The 25,090-nt window shown below is 43.9% G+C and overlaps 1 protein-coding gene and 1 long non-coding RNA gene across 4 annotated transcripts in view; one reads left to right on the forward strand and one right to left on the reverse strand.

Annotated features, from left to right (window-relative positions):
• LOC109549885 (uncharacterized) lies at positions 1-23,932 on the forward strand. Of its 3 annotated transcripts, XR_012332571.1 has the most exons (6): positions 1-104; positions 1,177-1,591; positions 15,660-15,706; positions 17,139-17,230; positions 18,884-23,525; positions 23,630-23,932. It is a non-coding gene; the product is annotated as an uncharacterized lncRNA (long non-coding RNA). The 3 variants fall into 3 exon arrangements; XR_012332573.1 differs by lacking the exon at positions 15,660-15,706; XR_012332572.1 differs by lacking the exon at positions 15,660-15,706 and having other exon boundaries at positions 17,139-23,525.
• LOC101318960 (guanine nucleotide-binding protein G(q) subunit alpha) overlaps positions 1-25,090 on the reverse strand; it is a 288,466-nt gene that overhangs the window by 121,117 nt on the left and 142,259 nt on the right. The window lies entirely within an intron of this gene.

Raw genomic sequence — 25,090 nt, forward strand, 5'->3', positions numbered from 1 at the left:
CGTTCACACACAGACATGCAGAGATTTGAGTTGTTTGTGCCCAGCTAGAAGAACAAGCTGGCGGGGAGAGGCTGACTGAAACCGAAAAGAAGAGGACTGGAGGGGTGAGATCTTCTTGGGTGTGCAACGGGCCCAAAGCAGTATGGGCGACCCTGGGTGGACCGACAGAGAACTAGTTAGGAGGGCAAGGTAGTCATCGAGGGGGCAGGGAGATGGCTGGACTATTGACTGTCTTATTTGCCTCCTTTAAATGGGCAGAAAATGCAGCAGAGATAAAGCACATGTCCCCTTTAACCTAAATGCAGAGCATACGGTTCGCTCCTTGGTTAATCCTCCCGTGGACAATGGTATCTTTAGAGCCTAATATAAATCACATTGTTACAGTGCTTTAGGGTTAGTAAAGCACTTTTACATACATTTTCTTTCACATACCCCTAACCACAATTTTGTGAGCTAGACTAGGCAAACAGTATTGTTGTGTATCGTAGATGAGGAAATGGAGGCCGAGGTTTGATGGAATTCAAACCGGACTTTGTCACCACAGCCCACGGACTCGCTGTTCCTTGGCAATGACCTGTCCTGGACTGCAAGGAACACTGGGCCACTTCAACCTGCCTGGACAGCGGCTGTTCAGACACCACAATGCTGGCTAGTGACTTAGGAGGTTTTTCCCTTACTAGGATGATCTTTCCCTGAGCAAATTCACCCCTCCTCCCCCAAACTCAGAGCGCCAGGAGTTTGCTCAGCCTGCAAGGCAGTGGTCAGTTATGTCTAGAAACATCCCTTATTTGTTCACGAAAGCCCTGCAAAATGTTTTGGCAAATAAATTCAGAAAGCCGGAAACGCTAATTATTAGGCAGAGACAAACCCACAGTAATAACATAAACAACAAAGTGCCTTTTCAGCGCTGCTATTCAATGTGCCTTCCTGTTGCCAGTGCCACGAAAAACACGCCGGGGAATGGCCTGGAGGGGATGGAAGAGGAAATGACTGCTTCCAAGACCTCGTCCTGTGGGCAGGCTGCTGCCCTCCCATTTACTACCGCAGAATCAGAGAGGAAGGGCGGGTGGGGTATGTGCAGGCAGAGAAAAATAGCTCGAAGAATGGAGCTCCTTAAGAATACAGGGAAGGTGGGGCACTTATAATTCTTTAACGGATGAACTTTTTTGTTTTTAGGTTGGCAGTAAAATGAACGGGGAAATAAAGATTTTGCTCAGCTGGTTGCAGATACGTAGGAACTAGTCCTTTGCCCAGACAGATGCCCGTCTCGGTCCTCCACATATGGCTGTGCATGGCATGCCTTGTGTAAAGGTGTGTGCACAGTGGGCTCAGCCTGGGGGCTGAGACCCTTCCGGTATTCTGCCCACTCAGCGGCGTGCCTTGTTCAGCCAGGAAGAAACACCTTTTTGTAAGTGGACGCCTGTTTTCATTCACACAAAGGCACTCCCTGTGCTAGCAGCAGCCCCGACCTGGGTAATGGTTTGCGCACGTCAGCTTTCTGGCCTTTCAAGCCTGTGTCGTTTTAAGCCACACAGTCACGCTGGATGTCCTGGACTTAAGGACCAGCCACGTCGAGCCTTACACAAATCGGGTAAGTGCTTTTTTGCTTTCCTTTCTCTGTCTGGAGCAGTAAGAAAAGCCCCACCTTCCCCCATCTCCTTAGGGCCACTGTGAAGCCACTGGGAAAAGTCTAATGCTATTTCTTCCTTCAACATGTCCAGAAATGTCTTCCTCCCACACGGTTTTTCCGTATAGTAACATCACATTCCTCCTCCTCATTTAAGTTCCAAGTAAATAAAAGAAGAAAGCTTGTAAGTTCAATGATGTGCTACGTGGCCAAGGACCACAGGCCCACTTTGATAGGACAACGTCCATTTTCCAGGCAAATCATACACGTTCATGTATCTAAATTCCAACCACTGCCACAGATCTTCAAGTCATTTCACTAGAGTCGTATGGTTGAGCAACGCCATGGCTGGCCTCTCTGAGCAGCAAATCAAACCCCAAATTGGCTTGCTTCCCCCAGCAGACTGCTGGGATACGCGTTCCTGACCAACTGCAGGAGAGCTGCCAGCTTGATACCGCTTCCAGAGTCGGCTTGGCCAGGGCAACGCTGGAACAATTGGTCTCATTACCTTCTGAGATGACAATTAATTAGTGTGATGGAAACAAGGAGTGGCCTCTCCGGGGAGCCGAGCCTCTGCCCCTCCTTCTGAGGGATGTGGCACTGGCCTCCTGTCAGAGCGAACGTCTGCGTCGGAAGACGCACTGGGGAGGATTTCTGGCCCCCTTGAGGCAGTCTAAGGGGGCAAGAGGAACAGAACACCTTCCAAGGAGTTCTTTGTTGGGGAACAAGAAAGATGAAAGAACTCCAGTAACACTGAAAATCCAACTTAGAACCAGAGATAAATATTCGGCAGTGAAGTGCAACGACAGGTTAGAGAATACATTATTCTAGACATGATGAAGGAAAAAAAAGGACAAATGTTTCATTGAGAAGCGCCTCAGAGCATGGCATAAAGAATGTGTGGTGACAGGAATCCAGCCCCATTGAGGAATCTGAGCTCAGTGACAACATCCTCGGCAGGCTTTATTAGGCACTCGTACCGACTGCATTGCTCAACACGCTGTGAATGAGAACGCGTGAGTCACAGGACAGCACCCCCCTGACTCCAGTCGGCAGCACAGGACATCACTTATTTAACTGTGGAAGAGGATGACTGACTCCCAAGGGCTTTCTAGAAAGGAACATACTATCTCATTGCAGGGGTGGGTGATTTAAAACATGACTCTCAAAACAAGCATCCTAAAACTATTTTAAAAATATAATTATTTAGAAATCATGAAAAGTCCTTTATGAAAGACTGTATATGCTTCATAGCCACCAAAATTCCTAAGCTATAGGTAAAGCCTTGACATTGGAGTGGGGTTGGCAGTTCAGTTAGTGGCCATGTGGAATCTAAAATTCAAACCTTGGTTTAACCATGACCCCGCCGGACTCCTCCTCCTCTAGTTCTCCCTGTTCCTTCTCCCAGCCAAACTGAATTAAAATGGTCACCCGAACTGGCTTCTCAACCTGTCCCCTGCCCCTCAGCTCCCAGCCTGTTGTGATTCACCTTCCACTCCACCGCTCCACTGACACTGCACTGGCCAAGATGATCACGTCTGAGGGGCCCTTTTCAGTTCTTCTCTTGTCTTCTTTTCAGTATTTGATAATACTGACCACTCTGTCTCAGACTGTATTCTGTGATTCTTTGATACTATATTCCCTTTTTCTAGAATTTCAGTAGCACCTTGTCTTTCTAGCCAGTACTTCCAAACGTCTGCTAGGCACTCCACCTGATGTCCGTGGTCGCCTTCTACCCCAATGTGTCCCCCAAACACCTCTCGACTGCTTCCCAAGCCCCCCAAAGCAGGTCTGGTCTTCCTCCTGTTTATCTGTCAGAGTTAACGGTGTTCTCACTCACATAGTCGCCTCAGCCACAAACTGTGGGCAATCTTGGTGCCTCTCTGCCTGGAGAACCTCCCACTTCCAGTCACTAAGTATTATTCAGTCTACTGCTTACCCACCTCTCAAGTTGTTTCCCTCCTCTCCACTGCCTTGGGTCTAGACCTCGTTCTCTCCTACGTGGGCCCCAGCAACAGCTTCTAGCCTCTCTTCCTGCATTCAGGGAGCTTTTTTTTTTTTTTTTCCTGCGGTACGTGGGCCTCTCACTGTTGTGGCCTCTCCCGTTGCGGAGCACAGGCTCCGGACGCGCAGGCTCAGTGGCCATGGCTCACGGGCCCAGCCGCTCCGCGGCATGTGGGATCTTCCCGGACCGGGGCACGAACCCACGTCCCCTGCATCGGCAGGCGGACTCTCAACCACTGCGCCACCAGGGAAGCCCTCAGGGAGCTTTTAGAAATCCATCTTCCAACCACTACCAGATTATTTCTTGCGAACACAAACCCACTTACGTTACATCTACTCAAAATCCTCCACCTCCCATCCCAGCTTCCCACTTTCTACAGGACAAAGAATTTCCGACGTAAATAAACCCCCCAGAGCTTCCTGGTCTCCTCAGCTCCCACTCTGCGCCATTAATCTTAGCCAACTGGACCCCTCTCAGTTCCCCAAGCCTGGAAAGTCCATTCGTACCACCATTCTTGCCTCTGTCGAGGTTCTCTTCGTTTTGCACGCGCTCAGTCCAGCCTTCGTGCTCCTTGGCCTTCACTACCCATCTCAAACGCCTCCTTTCCTCTGAAGGCTTTCCTGCCCCCTCCCCATGCCCATATCCAGACAGTCACTCCTGCCTCTTTACTCCCGCAGCAAATGTGCATCCCCTCCCGGTCAGTCTCACACAGGGTTGAGGTGTGCCCTGAGAACGGAGACCACAGTTTCTCTTTTCTTTCCTCCTCCCTGTAGCTCCTAAAGTGATCGGCGCCTTGTAAACAATCGACAAACATTTACTGGAAAAAGTTTTTTTCCTGCCCTTTCTTAGACCTTCACAGGTGCATGTAATTTCACACTCTTTCTCTCTCCATGCAAACCTGTGATGGGGAACATACACGCGCATGTTTATTTCACCCAACAAGGACAAACCTAAGGTGGGGAAGGAACAGCAAAGTTGTACGACTTGCCTAAAACCTAAGAGGCAAAGATTCAGAAATCCAGATTTTCAGATAAAAGACCCGTTTTTTTCTTTATGATTGACAAAAAGTTTCTGTAATAAAACTCCCTAAAAACAGGGTGCTTATTGTGTAGGACATACCTCCTCTCCCACTAGAGAATTTTAAACATCCATTGCTAAGTTTTCTGGTATGTATCATTACCTGGGTATTTCTGTGTGGGGAGCTAAGATCTCAGGTCCCCTAGAGAGTATACAGAACTTATTCTCTAAGGTCATTCTTATCCTTACTAGAGGTCATTGAAAAGGACCCAAATTCAGTGGGACAGGTAGATCACATCAAGCCAATTTCAACACCGCTGTTCTGACTGTCCTGCTTTTGTTTCTATCTGCAAGCTGTGTCCCCGCGTGGTCCCTCCTGTCAGCCTCCACCTGGATAACCACCCCCCTCCTAATACTGCCCCCGCTTGGTCGGGGGGAGGTGATTACAAATGCTGGTGGCAGCATGTAGTGGGACAGTGGGTGCTTGCTCTGCCTACTTTAATTGTTGCTGCCCTCCTTCCGTTTGCTACAAAGACCCCCTTACTCTCCTCTCTCCATCATTTTTCAGCCTCATGCAATGCACACCCCATACACCAACTGAGCTGGCATCTCCTCTTTGATGTAATGTTTCAGAGGAAGGTTAGTTTTTTTGACTTATGAGGCTTTCTCTTTCAACCCTCGGTGAAAATCAGCAAAGATTCCTGTTCTTATCAACTGAGCGCTTAAGTAAACAGAGCATGTGCCAGAGTCAATAGGATATGGAAAACGAGATTTTGCTGAAGATTATTTGTAATGCGGTTCTGCTGCTAACACAGAATCAGGAGTTCACATTTCGTGACGAAAAAGAGCATGAAATGGGAAACAACCAGAACTTCAAAAAGAGGGCAGGGTTGGTTTGCCTGTACCCAACTTGGTCAGGTAAGGTCCATGCTTTTGTAAATCTGGACAGAATTTCCTCCTCTCGCTGAAAGAACACTCTCATTTATATATGCAGAGAAGAAATTACACCATTCTGCCCCGCTCTCATTTCAACAGACTGTCCGTTGTGCCACCTGACCACTTTTACCCACTTAGGACAGTGCCTCCTTTGCCTGGACTCGGAGCTCAGAGGCACAAGAGCTTTGGCAGAGCGATGAGGAAAAGGGATGGAGTGTAACTGTGCAGAGGCAGAATAACCATGGCAACCACGGTTTGCCAACCTGTTCTGCCCTGTTAAGGCCTGGGAGCCCCATGCCCACTGAACTGGGTGGGCTGCTCCTGGTTTTCACACCCTCCACCAGCAGCAGGATTCAAACGGTTGGCTCTTCCAGCCCTTCACTGCAACATGAATTTACATCCTCTTTCCGGGTATCCATATATCATCTCCAGGAAGCATCGCTATTCAGCTGTGGGGCCTTGGGAAGACTACTAGCACAGAGTTCTTGTTCCCAACCCTTCTCTTTTGTCCTTCACAACATAGTACCTTTTGCAGGCGGCTCAGGTATCTCAGTATCTGAGGAGGAAACCTCACAGTGTTCTATTTGCAATTATATCCCTGGCCTTGTATTTACAGTTATACTTTTTCTAAAGAGCTGAAAGACCTTGACATCAATCCCTCATTTTGTACTTCGATGTCCAGGCAAAGGCGACTTGATCTCCATTTTACCGGTGGAGAAATTGAGAAAAAATAAGGCTGAAGAGTTTATATCCTGGCAGTCTGTGGTGAGGCTCTCAAAATAGTGGCTCTCTTAGCATATACCTTCAGGCATGCACAGATGGAGAAAAGACCTTTCAGTAGGCCACATATGTTTTCTTTTCTCTTTCTATAAAAATTGATGCTATTGTAGAAAAGGAAAAGACAGACAGAACTGTTATCAACCAAATGATGCCAACTGGAAGAAAATTTGAGAAGAGCACACTACATGTCACTTTCCTGCTTCACAGTCTTTTAACCCCGAAAAACAGAGAATCTGTTGGTAGGAGATCAGGAGTCAGATCTGAGCTGGAAGTATACTACTGTGTGACTCTTCCAGCATATTTTGAACTTCTTAGCTCTTCATCTGAAAACAGGGATAGGGGTGGTTATCTTAAAGGGATGTATGGGGATTACATGAAATAACGTACATAGATAGTATTAACAAGGCCTAGTCCAAGGCAAACAGTTAATAAAGTTAGTTATTATTATTTATGCTACTGGATGAATAACAGATCCTGACTTCGGTAACAGTGAGCATAATAACATTTTGTTTTCAAAACCATCTAACATGAAAGTACAACCATGGAGACCATTCTCTTGACCAAGAACTTGACAGCCTTTCTGACAGTACAGATAGATCAGAAGGGCCACTGTCATGCTAGATTTTGTGTCATACCCTGAGAAATCTGGATCAGTTTGCAGTTTGAAAAAGGAACCTATGTATTCACAACCATAAGTCACAGATACAGACATGCCAGGTATAATACAGAACAGCGTACAATGGCTACACCTGAGTGTCCTATTATTCCACTAAATTTCAATTTAGGATCTTTGTAAAATTACAACAACAACAAAAAAAAAACGACGGCGCTATTTCATTAGAAAAAAGCAATTACCTTATGTTCAGCCTGTCCCATTTCTAAGAATCTTTCCACTGTTACATAAACCACCTAAATGAATTTTGGAGCACCTCCAGGCAAGAGGACAGAGCTTGCTGCGATCTGTTGATATGATAATGACAAGTTGTTGCTATAGGAAAAACTGAGTTAGGGGTTTCAAACTGTTTTTGAGCCTAAATTGGAAGAATCTGTTTCTGATTTTTATCCTGCAACCCAAATATAAAGCCACTATTTCATACGGATCACACGTCTCCCTTACGTCCTTTATATATATATATATTTCTTTTTTCTTTTTTTTTTTTTGCCATATGCGGGCCTCCCACTGTTGTGGCCTCTCCCGTTGCGGAGCACAGGCTCCGGATGCGCAGGGTCAGAGGCCATGGCTCACGGGCCCAGCCGCTCCGCGGCATGTGGGATCTTCCCGGACTGGGGCACAAACCCGCGTCCCCTGCATTGGCAGGCGGACTCTCAACCACTGCGCCACCGGGGAAGCCCATCCTTTATATTTTTGTAACTCTAAATGTAGACTCATAAGCATAAGGGTTGTTGAATTCGCTTCTGGAAAAGTACTCAGTTTCTGTTTTTGTAAAATCACTTGTAGCCCAGAGATGAATGTATTTAAGATTATTAAAAGGTGCAATGGCTGAAGAACACTGTCTCATTAGAAATAAAGAACTGATCAACTTCAAGGTTAGATGAATTGACAGCCCCACTTCCTTCTTAGAAATTACAGGTTACATCAATTTCAAAATTAAAATTCTGGAAATACTTGCTATGGAAATTATCAGGAAATGCTCAAAATAAATGAAGAGCTCAAAATAAATGAAAACAGGAATATTCGTCACATGGCCAGACTAAACACAGATGGCCAGTGACATGCACACTGGGGGAGTTATCTGTTCATTCACTGCTTCGGGTTTCATTTGCTCATGCTTACTCTTTCCTTTTAAATGGTCCCAAAAGCCAGACACAACGTAGCAGGATGTGAAAACGTCCTGTTTTCTCTGCCCTGGACTGCTCTACTCATTCATGAACAAATGTCTGAGTGTCTTTTAAGGAGATGAGGCCAAGGCAAGCATTTTCCTTCTATGTAGACCAGTGCGATCATGCACCTCTGTTGGAGGGGTGCATCTCGTGCAATCTCTAGGGACAAAGGTGCAGCTGGTATAATTTATTGGCTGGCATGGTATGCATGACAAAGGTATTGATTCTGCTTTTCTATTAAGAAAGTAAAATTACATGTAAGATTTGCTCACCTAGAAGTTCAATGCTTTGTGTGGAATAGAAACGTTTAGTTTAACTGAGGGGGAAAAAAAACCTAACCCTATATTTTCAAAGAGCAAATAACCAGTCTTTCTGGGAAATGGGCAGTTCAAAACTAGGAAATGAGCGTATTTGATAAAGCTCTGCCAATAGTTTATTGGTTACTGCCTTTTGCCCCAGAAATGACTTCAATGGCATGATATGAAAGTACCATTGTGCCCTCGTCCCAGTCCCAAAGAAATTACACAGAACTGTTTCCTAAGAATGGTCAGATGGCATCTTAGTGAAAAAATTTCTCTGAAAACACAAATGGAAATATAGAAGGAAAACAAGAAGAGATAGGAAACTTGGTGTTATGGGGGCAGGGGCAGGAAAAATTAGGACTAAGCCAGCAAAAGTAATTGTAGAGGATACAAATAATTAAAGGGAGCACAGAGAACCTTGTTAAAGACTTAAAAAACATTTTTTCCCCCCACAGAAAGTTCCCTTTCATAAAAAATAGGAATCAATAAAAGCAAACTAAAGCTTCTGTGGCTTCTTGGCTAGAGAAGTAAGCTAGGTTTTAAATCACAGTCCCCAAAGAATGATTTTCCAGGTTTATACTTTGATGATGCTTGGTATATCTGTAAAACTAGCTCATTATCTCACCTTTTTTTCTTCTTTGTTGGCTGAAATGAGATCTATTTTGCATGAAAACATGGAACATATCTATCATTGGAATAAAAATCCCATGATTAAACATGCAGAAGCAGATGCCATCACTGGTAATGTTAATCTATTAAAACATTTAAGGGCAATGATGTTGAGTTTTAATTTCCTAGTGAAAGTTCCACTACCTTCCAATAATTAAAAAAATGCAATAAAATGAACCATAAAGAGAAGCCCTCTGCCATTTGCTATAAATGTCATGACCGGCTGTAATATGAGAACAAAAAAGGAAGTGAGTCAATCAGAAGCATCTATTGATATTTTGTGATTGCATTAAACACAGAAAGGCATTTAATTCTTATAATTAGTTCTTATATTTACTGTAGACTTTAATCAAAATATACATATAGTAAACCTTCTGGTCAAAGGAGTAAGAAAATAACACAAACTACAACTAAATTCCTGGCATAGGGCTTGGCTCATGGGTTTTGTTTACTAAATATTTGTTGAATGAATCAATAATCTAAATACCATTTATATCTGCTTTATATTTTGGCATGGAAAGTGCCTGCTTTTCAATTAAAGGCATTCCTGAGCCTACACCAGTATTTTCATTCTCTGACTGGTGTGGGCAGAGGCTGTGATTTAAGGATACGGTTTACCCTATTGTGAACCACCAACTCTGGAGGGACTGAAGAGGTGTCTAGGTTCTCAGTCTTGTCACTTCAGCCTCAGCTGAATATATATACATTTCTTAGGAATGAAGGATATCTATAATATGTATCCTTATATGTATAATAATACATATATAAACTTATTAAACTATTATATATTAAACTGTTACTAACAAGTAATTAGGTAGATTGTCTCAATCTTTAAACAAACTGTAAACTAGAACTTTTTCTGTAGTAACTAATATCAGTATTTCAGGCACAAACAATTTACATCTGGCAGCATATGACATCTGAGTGACTGTTTTCTGATGGAGAACACCTTTAAGAGGATGGAGCTCACCCCAGACTTCCCCTTACATGATGTCCTAAGATCACTTGAGAAACACAAATTAAACTCTTCCAACATGACCATGGCAGAGAAGGGAAACGACAAAGAAAGGCTGTCAAAATTAAGAGGACTTTTTTTTCACCTTTTTTTAAACCATTTTTTAAAAACTGAAGTATAGTTAATTTACAGTGTTGTGTTGACCCTCAGGTGTACAGCAAGATGACGTCTTTAGACAATTACTTTAAAGTTATTTTTCTTTTATGATCTATACTCTGAGTACTTTCTAAGTGGGTCTGCTTAGTAAGCAAGTAAAAATTATTCCTGGAACAGTCAGTCTGTGTATCAATTAAGCCTTTGTTACCGTTTCATTATTTTACCTTGAAAACCAACAACATGAAATAAAGAAGGGATTTAAACCTGACCTCTTATCAGCAGTTCTTTTAAATATTGGTTCAACTGAAAGGGAATTCTGTGAAGAGGGAGGAAATAATCCGTGAAATCAAGATGTGTTATTACCATCTGGATCCAAACCTCTTCCAAATTCCCTCTCACTGAACTCTCCCTTCCATCATCATGGAGAAGGGAAAGTGGACCCTCTTGGTAATACAACACCACCTCTTCTAAAACCGCAGAAAAGCTGAGAGGTGAAGCAGGGCAACTGGGGAAAACGAGGGAGGGAAATTCAGCCCCATGCAGGTTCAAGTGAGCTGGAAAACCCAAACATGGAATTGTCTGGGTTCTCTTCATCACCGCTGGCCTTAGCATCTTACTACCTCGGGCCCTTTTCTTTACCAAACATGGAATTCTCTGTTGTTAAATTCAATTATTTTCAACAGGGATCTAAAGCTTGGCCTACATCTCTTAGCTTTGTGAGGTTAGTGGTGTACCGTTCCCTGAAATGCCACTTTTAACAACATCACACTTCTCATCTAGATCTCTGTTTAACCTGCAGGGATCCAGACCCTACGTGGTACATACACACTGTGTTACAGTCCAAAGGACGAGGAGGGTAGGAGGGAGGCATCTACCTAAATTCCTGCCCTGAATGTTAACGCCTGTTAATAAAAAAAGAAAAAACCTTTTTGCTCTTTTTAAAAGGCCATTTTCTTTTCTGCTGTTTAACTTAATGAAAAAACAAGTTATAGGTGAAGCATGTTGAGCAGGCAATAAACGCTCTTTTCGGTTTTGAATATAGGTTACATGTTTCACACAGCATTAGGCTTCTTTTTATTTCCTTACAAACTCCCCCAAAGCTTTTTTAAGCAGAGCTGTCAGCTCTGTTTGTTCCAGCCTCTGATTTACAAAGAGCCCGTGGATGAGAGCGAGCACCATGTCGGAGCTGCCACCGCGTTCCCACCACAGTCCTGCTTGTGAACCTAGGAGCAGAAATCGACCCTTCCTGCTTTCCACAGCGGTGCTCCCGGCTCGCCCCCATTTAGGCAAGTAGCACACAGATTTGGGGGGAGGGGATGGTTTTCAGCCCTGGCTCAATCATGGGATTAAGTCACCAGACCGGAAAGTAGCGTAGGTTCTGTGTTTCATCCTCTGGCACTGGAATTCTCATTCCAGAGACATGGAACCTGGGCCACTGAACCTGGGAGAGCTTCTTAACACAATACACGGCCCGCCCCACTTGGGGACCACTGCTCCACATCCACAGTAATGAGCAAATCAAAGTCGGTGCAGAGTTCTGATGCTAAAAATCAGTCCCTCTCTGCCACTTGGTGTGACTACTGCTACCTTCATTTCCCTGCCAGGCCAAGGGGTTGGTGTCTTCACTTCTCACGATTCCCTAATTCCTCTCTCTTAATCCATCTTTTGCCCTCAATGGGTGGCCAACATTGCTTTTATAAGTTTCCAAAGGCCTACCTGCGGCCTCAGTCTTCATTCTCTTCTGTAATATCTGACACCACTAGTCACTCTTCCTTCTTGAAAGTGCTGGCTGGTTCTCCAGCAACCCCTCTAGCCCTGCCTCCTTACTCTCTTTGGCCACTTTCTCTCCTCTGGCTGACCTCTGGGCGCAATCATTCCTCCAGGATTTTATGCCTAGCCCACTGTTTTTCTCTCTGCCCTTGACGTCTTGGCCGTTCGTTGAGCCACAGCTATTAACGCCCAAGCGTCTGGCTTCTCCAGCCCACTCCTCCTTCAAAGATCCTGGACCTGCTCTGTGACGGCCTGCCGCTTTACTGCTCTAACCCGGGGAGGGCTGTGTGCACCTCAGGTCAATTAACTTCTTTCCCTGGCCTCCTCTTGATTTTCCTGTTTCTGTTACTGTCATTCCATCTTTATACTTGGGTCCCATCATACCAGCTACAAGTCTCTGCTTCGTGGACCGTTTCTGTGCCTTTGCCCTACACAATCAACCACATTAGCAGAGTCCTGCCTGTTCCTCCCCCAAACGGTCCCCCTGTGCTGACTTCGCTAAGTTCACATCGCCTGCGTGAGTGCCTACACCTGCTTAAATACCAACTCGTAGAAGATGTGTTCTCCAGTCCCCTTTGAACACAAGGCCTCTCTACTGGGGATTACCATTCTGTAGCAAAATTCTGACACTTCACATATTGCTGATGAATAACAACAAAATGAAACCCATAAACTAACAGCCAAGGAAGGTATATCCTTACAGTATAGTCAGAAGACTTAACCTATTCATTCCCCTAATGCGTGGTTTGTTTTGCTGTCACCACAGAAATAGGTGGATGTAAAATAATGATACATTTAATAATTTCACGGATTCAATTCCATACTTTGATCCATCTCTGTTTGGCCACGCTGTGTATAATAAAAAGCAGATCAAGCTTATTAACCCATTAGTATGAAACTTGAAAACATGATCTAAAAATCACCTCCGTTTGTGTAATGTGGAATCTTTGCTTTAACGTAAAGAAGCAGCCGTTGCTTTGCTTCTTAACATACAGATATCAACTCTAAGTCCTGGCAACCATAAGTTCCACAATGATAACAGGATTCAAAGCTCAAGAAAACTAACTCTAGACAAGATGTTCATGCGTTTGTAGATTTGGACAGGCTATATAACAGCACTTTTTCAATAGAAGGAAAGATTTTAAAATGCTATTTTAGAGTACCGTTAAGCTGTCACCAGCCACACAGAATGCAGTGAAGTATGAGGCCTACTGTGTAGGATAAAAAGTAAATGCATCCAACTTACCCTGCAGCTATTCTGGGTCTTAAGAGAGACCCACTGGCCACAGCAAGCCACTTGTGAGCTAGCAAAATTAAATTATAACTTTTTATGCTGGATTTAGTAAAGTATAATATATAGTGGCAGAAACATTCAACTGCTTGAGCAAAGAAAAAAAAATCCCTGAATTCATGCAAAAATTTTCAAAGGAGGGCTTCCCTGGTGGCGCAGTGTTTGAGAGTCCGCCTGCTGATGCAGAGGACACGGGTTCGTGCCCCAGTCCGGGAAGATCCCACATGCCACGGAGCAGCTGGGCCCGTGAGCCATGGCCGCTGAGGCTGCGCGTCCGGAGCCTGTGCTCCAAAACGGGAGAGGCCACAGCAGTGAGAGGCCTGCGTACCGCAAAAAAAAAAAAAAAAATTCAAAGGAAGCTAACTTTCTATTCTTCCACATTTAACAGAAGCCATGAAATACTCGTAGGCTGAGATTTCACATCAAGGTTGCCCTGGAACAGAATCGATATTTCCCAGTAAGAAAGCCCATGGCCCCCAAGGCTCTGCATACTGGCTGGGGCAGGCAGCGAAGGAGATCTGTTGGTGTCTGGTCTCCTAGGCAATCCTGCTCTCTCAACCCTGCAGCTCAGGCAGCCCACCTTTCTGACCTGGTTCTCCGCCAGACAATGCCCAAGGGAAGGATAATGCACATACATTGTCACTAATGACGCCAGTGACCTGCAGAAGCAGATACCATCCCTGATTTACAGATGAGGAAACTAAGTCTAGGAGAAGATAACCAATACGCCTAAGATCTGGGAGGTTGGTTTACCTCTAAATATCACCCGCTTCACCGCCAGTGGTTCTCAAGGGAGGCTGACTGCCTCCTGCTTCCCCCCACCACCACCCCCCGCCTGCCCCCGGGATTCTGGCTGCTACAATGACTGCGGGACGAAACTGGCATTGAGTGGGCGGGGACCAGGAATTTCAAATGTTCTGTAACACACTGGACAGTTCTCACCTAAGGAAGAACTGTCCTGTCCCACAAGCAACAGCAACCCACGAGAACACTGTGCCATGATACTCCTGGAGTTTGAAGGGGGAGAAACCACCTTGAGGCCTCACCAATTAATGTTGTCAGCAGGCTAGGGTGGCATGGGGGGGGCAGGGATGTCCACTAACACGGGTGTCTAAGTGAACATACATGAACCTTTTCTTAATTAACAGAATGTAGCTAACATAAGAAGGAACCATTTAAAGAAGACTTTACTAAATACTCACAGATAACGAAAGGGAAACAAATACTGGCTGAAACATGAAACTAAATAAGACAGCTTCTCCCATCCTAGCTCCCCAGCTGGATGCCGGGCACCTCATTACCAATGGCTGCTCAAGAAACTATAGCAAGGCTCCCAGAAGTCAAGACCTAGGATGCTAACAGTTCCTTGGTGGGACAAGCTCTGCTTGCCCCCGCTGGTCCCTGCTTCTCCCCTGCCTCCCTGCATGGACTGCACGGCACCAGCAGTGTACCTGGACCTTCTGGCGTGAAGGTCCTGGTGTGAATCCATCTCCAGGTGGCCCTCAGGAGGACAAAGGCAGTCTTCTTTTGTGAATGGGAGGAAGTGACAATAACTGGGTGTGAAAGCATCATATGCAAGAGCACACATTCAGGAAAATAATCTTGATTCTAAAGTGCAGTCCTTTCTATGAATTAAAGTTGTACGCCATTGAGAACTGGTTTATCCAATCTGGATTATTCCCAAACACAGTATCATGGAAGAGGGCTGAAGACAGGTCTAAAAGGCAGGCAGGGACAGGCAGGGATAAGCAGAGCTTTTCAAACATCTCATCATCATTAAGCCCCTTTAAAATAACTCAAGTAGGCTATGGGCACAAATCACAAACCTGGGCCAAAAAGGTAGCTTTGCGATATAAACCTATCCCCAAACTACCAGCTCACAAGCACAAATATCAGCCCTTTTAGACCTCAACAGAGCCAATTTTGCTTAGGGGCAGTCAACAGATAAGAGTTACCGACACCCTGACCTCTTGTCACAGATGCAGTAAGAGAAGCATCAGCATATATACAAAATACAGTCCATGGGGATTGGTCCCAGGATCCCCCTTGGATACCAAAATCCAGGTATGCTCAAGTCCCTTATATAAAATGCCATAGTATTTGCATATAACCTACGCACTTCCTCCCGTACACTTTAAATCATCTCTGGATTACTTATAATGCTTAGGCATGTAAATAGTTGTAAATACAAAGTAAATGCTATATAAACAGCTGCCAGTGTGCAGCAAATTCAATTTTTACTTTCTGGAACTTTCTGGGATTTTCTTTTTCTCCAAATATTTTTGATCCATGGTTGGTTGAATCCACAGACACAGAACCTGCGGCTACGGAAGGCCAGCTGTACACCTTTATCTTTGTAAGTATATATCACAGGATAAAGTGTATGAATGTGTGTTACTTAGTAATAGAAATTGTAGCAAATTATATTACTAAACCAATTTAATCTAAGGGCAGTTCTATGGTTATACTTTTCGAAATAACTTCACCAATTTTTGGTGTTCAACGCTGATCATCACCTAGGTTTTCCAACTGCAATAATGCTTTTCAAACAAAAAGTCAACCTTCACTGAAATAGACTAACCTTTATGAATTATGAGTCACAGGATACTTAATGATTCGTAGCATAGTTTGGTTAATAGACTTATTTTAATAAGGAAACAGTTTATTAAGTTTCTTCTTAAATGATGACATTTTCCCAAATTAGCTTTAAACAATTGAACTCTTCAAGAAATATGAATGCTAAATACTAGAAGACAAGCTGTATTTATTGACCTAGTCCACATATTTCTTATTATCAACAATATTACTTTCAACTGTTTCCCCACTGACTGCCTTTGTCAATATTTATTGACAAAATTTTAATTTCTTAATAAACTAATCATGTAAGTCTTCTACCATTATTTTGATTGGAAAAAACACAAAGAACTGACACTCAGGAGAGGAAATTTAGTTGTATAATCTGTAGGACAAGCCTGATGAAACTAAGTCAGATAATTATATTTTCTACTCTTCAACGTTAAGCCATTTTCTTTTAGTGGGAATAATGAGCTCCGACCAAAAGCGCTTCAGGAGAAAACTGGAGGAAGAGTGATAAAACTAACAGGTCATGACTGCGTACCTTTATCACAGCATCCCAGGGCCACGTACAACATTTGTAAGAGAAGACTTGTTGTATAGGAACACAGTCATTTGGGTCAAGAAGGCTAAATAAGTGTAATCAGATTAAGGAGAATTTTGAATTATTCCCTCTTGGGATAATTTAGTTAGCTAAGTTGGTAAACAACCATATTTGCTACACAGAAATGTAGAGAATTGGACAGGAATTAAATCTTCTTAAATACTACTTTAATGACATCACTGCCTTGCTGAAAAATTCAAAACTGCTCTCAAATGCTTCTAGGATAAAACCCAAACTTCCCTGTGCAGCCTATAAAATGCTCCTTAATTTGGTCACTTCCTATCTATATAATTTTATGAACAACTACCCCTCAACAGGGACGTGACTCACTCTCTTCTGAATGGACTCCAGTGCCCTCTCTATGCCTGAAACCATCCCCTTCCTGAATGCCCTCCCCTCACGCCCCATCACTCAAGGCCTGACACAGGGTCTCCCCGCTTCGCCACTAGGTTCTTCCAACCACTCAAGCCACAGAAAATGCTGAAAATATTTAGAATTTCTAATTAGATAGAGAGATAGATGTGAAATTTTTAGTTTAAGTACCTACATGTATATATAAGAGAGATTTCCTTCTAAGTAGTGCCATGACAGTGGGGACTTTGTCTTTCAGATCTTTGAAACACCCGCAGTAAGAAACACTGCTAGAACAGGATAAATGACTGCTTCCCTTCATCATCCGGTTCTTTTCAATAACTCTTGAAGGTAATATGCTGATATGACAGTTTTTAAGACTAGGATTAAAAAAAATGATCTTCTGGGTCAAGAAGGCTATGGGCTTAATCAGCTAATGGAGAATTTTTAAATAGTTTCCTCTGGGGATGACTTAGTTATGTGATATCGATGAACACATTTGTGACGTATAAATGAGGTTAGAGGAGGCTGTTTAAGAAGCACGTTTGAAACGTCAGATAAAGTCTGATACCATTTTTAGGTGCCAGCTTTTTCCCCACCAATGGCGCATACCTTACCCCAACTGTAACACCTCCAGCTGTGTACTTGAAGTGGGCACATTTTACTGAATGTAAAGTATATCTCTAAGTTAGTTTAAACAAATGTTTAAATCTTTGTTATGATTCTGCCTACAAGATACGTCATACAATAGGCTACACATGGTAGCTAAACAACTAAAAATGAGTTGGCGAAAGACAATTCAGCTTCTTTCTTGTGCTAACATTCTGCTTTCTTAAGACATACCTCCTGGGTTCCCCAGAAGAGAACTACAGCCTTTCACCCAGCCCTGTACTCTTCCCACATCACAACCGCTGCGCGTTCCCAGTATTAACGCTCAGGAACCAGGGACGAGTAGCCAGCCCAACAGTCTGCTAATGTGAGACTAAACGTAGACCTCAGGAAAGTTATTTTCAAAACACTCAAACTGGCTTGAGTTCCTCCCTGCTTCTCTAAAGCACAGAGCTTTTAGTTTTTTATTTTGGGGGGCACTGGAGGGTTGGGGGGAAATCTATTGTGACATCTCAGAGGGGTCTTCGACAGCCGTGGGCTTTTCTGATCCCTTCTAAGGTCTTCTTCAAAGGCAAGGTATTCAAGTGCTGCTTTTTGGTGGCTCCCTCTCTCCACACCCTCACTCTGCTTTGCTCCCAATGTCTAACTTCATGGTGAACTCCCAGATGGAGTGATAAAGATGTGTCAGTTATCCAAAGCGTGCTACAAAAATATCACTGTCTTCTGATCTATAATAGAACTGTAGAGTTTTACTACCTGAGTGGACAAATGTGAAACCTATGGTTCTTTAATATGAGACCAGCTGCCATTAGAGAAAAAGTACTCCTGTAGGACAACTTGAGATTTTCTAATTACTGGAGCAACACTGAACTTTCCCCAGGGTGTGTGTGTATTTACATAAATGGCTACAGTACAGGCAAGGGGCAAGAGTGGAGACCAAAGCTTTGGACAAAACATTGGTATGCCCTAAATTACTATCTCAAGTATGCTGAATCTAAAGGTTTACTTTATTCCAGGGATAATACAGAATGAGTTTTAATAGTTCCTCCAAATCAAACACTAGGAAGCGTGAGTGTCCAAAATTTCCTGAAGGACAAATGCTATTACTTGTTTGTCAGAAGTCTTATAACTTCCTGCTATATCATGTTTTATTATCTATTATTCAATATTTCTTGAGCATTCACTCAGCACTGAGCTAAGTAATGGAAACTATGTGAAATAAAATGCAGACACATTATGGTTTGGTTGTAAAGTCTGCACTTAAAGTAAAAATTATATACGGTCAAAATTACCTGTGAAAATTCCTAAAATCACTGTCAAATTACGCTTAAACTACTAGGATCTGAATTTTTGAAAGCCTAAAAGACAAAAGAAAATTTCTTCTGTTTCTTTTAGCATTTCAGCTGTGGCTTTCCCTTTCCTGAGGGAGCACTTCACGTAAGGTGAATTTGCCAGCTGCTAAATGTGTATATGATACAGTTTCTGGGTTAAGAAACTATTTCTGACGTTAGTAAACCCTCACTACAAATACATATTTCACATGAGGTACAGATTAGAAAGCGCATTTTAACTCCCTTTAGCAAACTGGGTTCTTGACTGCAAACTTGTGTGCCTGGTGTGGAAGAAACGATCTTCCATGTCATAGATGGGGACGATGAAGCCCAGCGAAATGGAGACACACCCAAGGTCGCACACAGAAAGGACTCTCCTGGTCCTGTGCTTTTACAGCACACCAGCCTCTGCATACATACCATGCTCGGACACGTGAAAGGGGCTCGTGCATACACAGAAAGCAACACAACACCCCCCCCCCACCCCCGAGGCTGTGCAAACTGACAGCACACTCTCCCAGGCGTAAGGACTAATGCCAAAGGAGAACAGGAATATCCAAGGTGGAATCTGGCAGAAGGAAGATCTGGCTTAGAGGAGGGTGAGAGGATATTCCAGGTCATGAGAATGTTCCCAACAAAGGCACTGGAGGGAGGGAAGAGCAAGTAAATTTGCCTCCCTGGAAGGAAGAATGTCCTGGAAGGTACAATAGAATGAGGTTTTGTATTCCTCCCTTGGGGTCTAACCCTGAGGATGTTACAACACTCCAACATCCCACTTAGCTGAGGCTGGCTGAAGAGCAGAAATGGAATGGCCGTAACAGTGGCGAACAGACGTTTGCCCGTACAATGAAATATCTATCTGTTTTCACATGCAAAGTATAAGAGCTGATACCTACTCGTAGTTGGGTACAAAGAGGAAATAAACCTTGTTATGTCTATTACCCTTTCTGAGGCTTGACTTGGCCCCCAAGGGAGGTAAATGCTTATGTATTCTCTAATAGGGCTAATGGCAGAGATGCCTACTTATTTTACGTTTATTTGCAGTGCTCCCGGGAGTTGAAAAATTCCCTCCACCAAAGGAAAGCACATATAGGAATCAAATCACTAAGCTGCTCTTCTTTTACTACAAATAATGCATTTAGGAGTTTGTTGGCAGGTGTCTTCATTTGGCATTTCCTGAGACATAAGAACAAGGAAGGGGTGGGAAGGGCCAGGAGGAGCGAGCCAGGGAAGAAGAAACGATGTCTGGAGGAAGACAATGGAAGGCAGCCACCAACACTGCTTCTGGGCCCAGGGGACGAGACGATACCAAATATCCAAACGTGGCTATGTGCCCCTGCATTAAACAAATTAAGCACAGAAACAAAACATCTCTCTCATTTGTGTTCCGATTTCATGATCAGGGGGTGGTTCACACAAATGCATTTAAAGCCTTCCATCATTTCTTTTCTTAGGTAGAAAAAGGGCCAGGCACTTCACACAGGATATTAGGCTCAGACTTGCCTCAGGTAAATCCATAAAGAAGGTAAAAATGAGTCTGTCTTCACCGTCTCACTTACCCTCTCTGGAACTTTCTACCTATTTCTGGCCTAGGGGTGAACTCTTGGGACAGTGACGCCGGTTCCAACATGCTCTTCCTTCCACTTCCTCCTACTGCCCACCCGATTTCATATCTGTTCCACCTTAACCCACTAGCCCAGGAATCTGCAGATAAAACAGAGGCATTCCCCATGGCACTCAGAGCCCCCTGGACTCTATTTCTACTTATATTCAGGGTGGCCTGGCAAAGCAGGTCATCTAAAGTTTCAAGTTCAGTGTGATTTAGCTGACCTACTGAGATCACTGAAAACCAAATTCTCAGGTTAGGCAAAGGAGAGAAAAAGAGATGACTTCATCATTGCTTCAGATAATGAACACCCCTCAAATTTAAAAAAGGTCAGCCAGTTACCCTACATCCCAGACCTACTTCCACTTGTGTTAGAAATTAAATGCTCTACACAGCCTACGTGAATCTCTCCAGTCAAAGGGTGAGGGGTTACATTAGCTCACATCTTTGCAGTTAGAATAGTAAACATAATTTAACTTTTTACCAGGCTCAACAACAATCATCTGTGCTAACTACCCCCCCAAAGAAGGTAGGAGCCACCAGTCAGGCCGACAAGCTACTAGGCTGAGAGCCTGAGTATTCACTACAGCCTGGTCCATCTCCCCACCTGCTGATTACTTCATGGATTTGCTTCCCGCAAACACATCTCCATGGAGCTCTCTGGAGACGCCTTGGAAAATGTCCACTTTCACAGATCGGAGCCAATTTTGATGCCAATGAAGAGCCTCAGAAGCTGAGCTCATAAACCGGTCACCCCTTTCCTGGTAACTAGAAGGAGAATCACGGAAGCTGCAATGCTGAAGGCATCGCTTCACACTTCAGTCATGCAAACGGTGGGAAGCTCTCAAGGTGAGTGTCATAACATGAAGGCCACGCTCCAGAGCAGCGTTCAGGGAAGCCAAATAAACTAAGAACCTTAACCCCAATCTCCCCACCCTCTGTCCACACCGCGGTCACACTGACTTAACTCACCATTTATTTTTTCAGGGGGGGTGGGGAGTTTGGCTGAAAAGGGGGAGACAGTGAAGAGAGAGACCTACACACAGTGAGGTGCATGATAGGCAGAGTTTCCCCAAATCCAGTCACCCTCATATTCCACCATACAATCTTCTGCCATATCTGCATACCACCAGGATTATTTAGTCATATTTTTAAAAGACAGTTTATACCATAGCTAAAATTGAAAAACAAATATCACATTCTGTATACCCCTCCCTATACAAAGTATAATTATTGACTTTTTTAAAATATTGTCAAAGAGAATGGGCACAGAATCCGGGAGGGCAGTGGTGTGCGAGCACGGGCACAGATGGCCGAGTCTGGTCTCCTCCCTGAAGGAGAGGCAAATCCCGGGACGGGGCAGAGCACATGCCCAAAGGGGCAGCGATGTGACCTACTGACGGAGGAAGAGGGCTTTCAGACAGGCCTGGGTGACACTCTGAGCACCAACCACAGGACTATCTAGGTGAGTTAGGCGAGTCTTCATCACCCTATCCCACAGAAGGGCCACAAACCTCCTTTTCGCAGCGATTGTAGAAAGCAAATAAAACAACGTACTAGCACTTAGCACCCTGCTCAGTACAAGGCATCTATTATAGTTGCTGCTGCTGCTGCTTTACCTCTAAAAGGAGGAAAAGCAAACACAGCTCCTGGACAGGACTGCCCTAAACCCATTGTTTTTAGCTCATGTTTATGAAGGGATTGGCTTACTTGGTGCCAGGCATTATGCTAAGCACTGGACATAAATGCTCATTTGATCCTTATCTCTTTGGAGCCTCCCAATAACCCTATTAGGTAACTGTTATTAGTATCCCTATTTTACAGAAGAAAAAAGTGGGACTTGCCCCAGGTCATCCGGTAATAAATCAGTGAGCTGGCTTCCACTCTGGTCTCTGTGAAAGCAAATAAAAACTGTGCAGAGCTGCAGAGCATGAACTCTGCCACAGCACTGCCCTCCGCTTGACTTTCCTTACCTCTTCACCACACAATGTAGCCTTAAAGGGCCAAAATTCTCCACACAGAGTAACTGGGGAAAAATCAGTTCAAATACATTTTCATGTCTATTATATTATAAATTAAATGTAATAAATCCTTTCAACTAAATTTATTTTCAATAAACCTGCCAAAAAACCCACACTTGGAAACACTTGAGATGAACCATTTTTAATACTGACATCCCAAGAATGATGAGAAAGTCCTATGAATGAATGTGTAGCTGTAATTACCCTGTAACATTTTTCTCTAATAATGCCTCTACTGCTTGTCTTGCAGACCAACCCTCTCCAAAGCGTATTGTGGTAGCTCTTCAAATATTCTGTACTCTCGTATAATTTGTTTATATTCCCTATTCCATTTCACAGAGACTGTCATTATGAAGGTTATTATTATTATAGATTTTTCACGCGATCGGAATACCAACTGCAATGGCCTCAGTAACAGAGTTCCCTCGACATCCGTTGCAAGCATGAGACCCACAACCCATCAGATGTTTTCAAGGGACACTTGAAATCTGCTCAAGTTTAAGGGAAGCCGAACTGATAGCTAACAAATTAATACATTTTCAAGCACAGATTCTGTACATTTCTTGAGAGACTGCTGTATCATTTTTCAAACTGGGGACTCTGCCAGGTGGGAAGAAACACAAGTGGGTGGTAAATGTGCTTCCTCCTCAGGTTAAGCTTGTTATTTGAGGAAAGGCGTGATACAATTAAAGTATCCTGCTTTGATTAAAAATTTTCACATGAAACTATTATGACCCCATTTTCTACTAGTATGATCTAATTTTCTATCCAACAGGAATAACACATCGTCATTGAGTCAGGGCAGGCGAAAATGGGCTTAAACTGCCCTGCAAACAACACTGCCCCTTCTGCCACGCCCACTTTTCTTTGTCATCCTATCACTGCTGTGGCCTCTCCAGACGCAGAGCACAGGCTTCGGACGCGCAGGCCCATCGGCCATGGCTCACGGGCCTAGCCGCTCTGCGGCATGTGGGATCTTCCCGGACTGGGACACGAACCCGTGACCCCTGCATCGGCAGGCGGACTCTCAACCACTGCGCCACCAGGGAAGCCCTGAGGTTCACGTTCGATTAGCTCTGGTAAGTGTGTCATCCCCGCCCCCGCCCCCGCCCCTCCAATGCGTTTTCAGTCCATTCTACTAACTAAAACTTACTTTTTTTTTTTTTTTGGCCGTACAACGCAGCATGTGGGATCTTAGTTCCCGGACCAGGGATGGAACCTGCGCTCCCTGCTGTGGAAGCACGGAGTCTTAACCACTGGACCACCAGGGAAGTCCCTAAAGCTTACTTTTTATCTCTCTCCCACACACCAATTGCTTCCACATTTGACCTGGTCACCACACTTTGAATGACCATGCCCCTCTTTCCCACGAGCCCCAGTGCTCCATGAGGACAGAAGCAGGGAGTCTCATTCTCCCCTTGAACCCCAGCACCTAGCACAGTTTTTAGAACTTGGTGTAATGATCAATAAATATTTGTTGAATGAATGACTGCTTTTGTTTAGCTCTACCTTGACTGCCAGTACCCAGGAGTATTAGATGGATAAAGTTGTGGCTCTCTGGTAGGAATCATGCAAAGCAGTAAAGGAAAAAAAAATTTTTTTTAAGAAACCCTTCCAAGTACAAAAATACTACAATCCAACTCAAAATTTTTATATTCAGTCTAGAAATAATGGCCAGGGTAACAGCAGAAAGAGAAGATTGGAAAACTATGTGCTTCAAATTCAGAATGGCTGAGGTCTAGATGCCACCCTTGTGTCTTACAGGCTATGTGACTCGGGCAACTTAATTTTCATGGGCTGGGTTCTTTGTCTCTAAAACGGGGCTCATAACATCTCCTACATGTGTATGGGGCATTTAAAGGTATTGCATATAAGACACAAACACACTTCCTCGGCCATAAAATGCACCAAATATGTTGGCTTTCTTGCGTTTCCCAGGGCCACTTTTCAATCGCTAATCATCTGATTTAAAGAAAACATGATATAATTCAAAAAGAGTCATGTATCACAACATTCACTGCAGCTCTATTTACAATAGCCAGGACATGGAAGCACCCTGAGTGTCCACTGACAGATGAATGGATAAAGAAGATGTGGCACATATATACAATGGAATATTACTCAGCCATAAAAAGAAACGAAATTGAGTTATTGGTAGTGAGGTGGATGGACACAGAGTCTGTCACACAGAGTGAAGTAAGTCAGAAAGAGAAAACACATACTGTATGCTAACACGTATATATGGAATCTAAAAAAAAGGTTCTGATGAACCTAGGGGCAGATGCAGATGTAGAGAATGGACTTGAGGACACGGGGAGGGGGAAGGGTAAGCTGGGACAAAGTGAGAGAGTGGCGTGGACATATACACACTATCAAATGTAAAAGAGACAGCTAGTGGGAAGCAGCCGCATAGCACAGGGAGATCAGCTCGGTGCTTTGTCACCACCTAGAGGGGTGGGATAGGGAGGGTGGGAGGGAGACGCACGAGGGAGGGGATATGGGGATATACGTATACGTATAGCTGACTCACTGTTATACAGCAGAAACTAACACACCATTGTAAAGCAATTATACTCCAATAAAGATGTTTTAAAAAAAAAGAAAACATGATAAACACCTTCCTAGAGGGAAAAAAGGGGGGGGG

Source organism: Tursiops truncatus, chromosome 6 (assembly GCF_011762595.2).
Source record: "Tursiops truncatus isolate mTurTru1 chromosome 6, mTurTru1.mat.Y, whole genome shotgun sequence".
Classification (NCBI taxonomy): Eukaryota; Metazoa; Chordata; class Mammalia; order Artiodactyla; family Delphinidae; genus Tursiops; species Tursiops truncatus.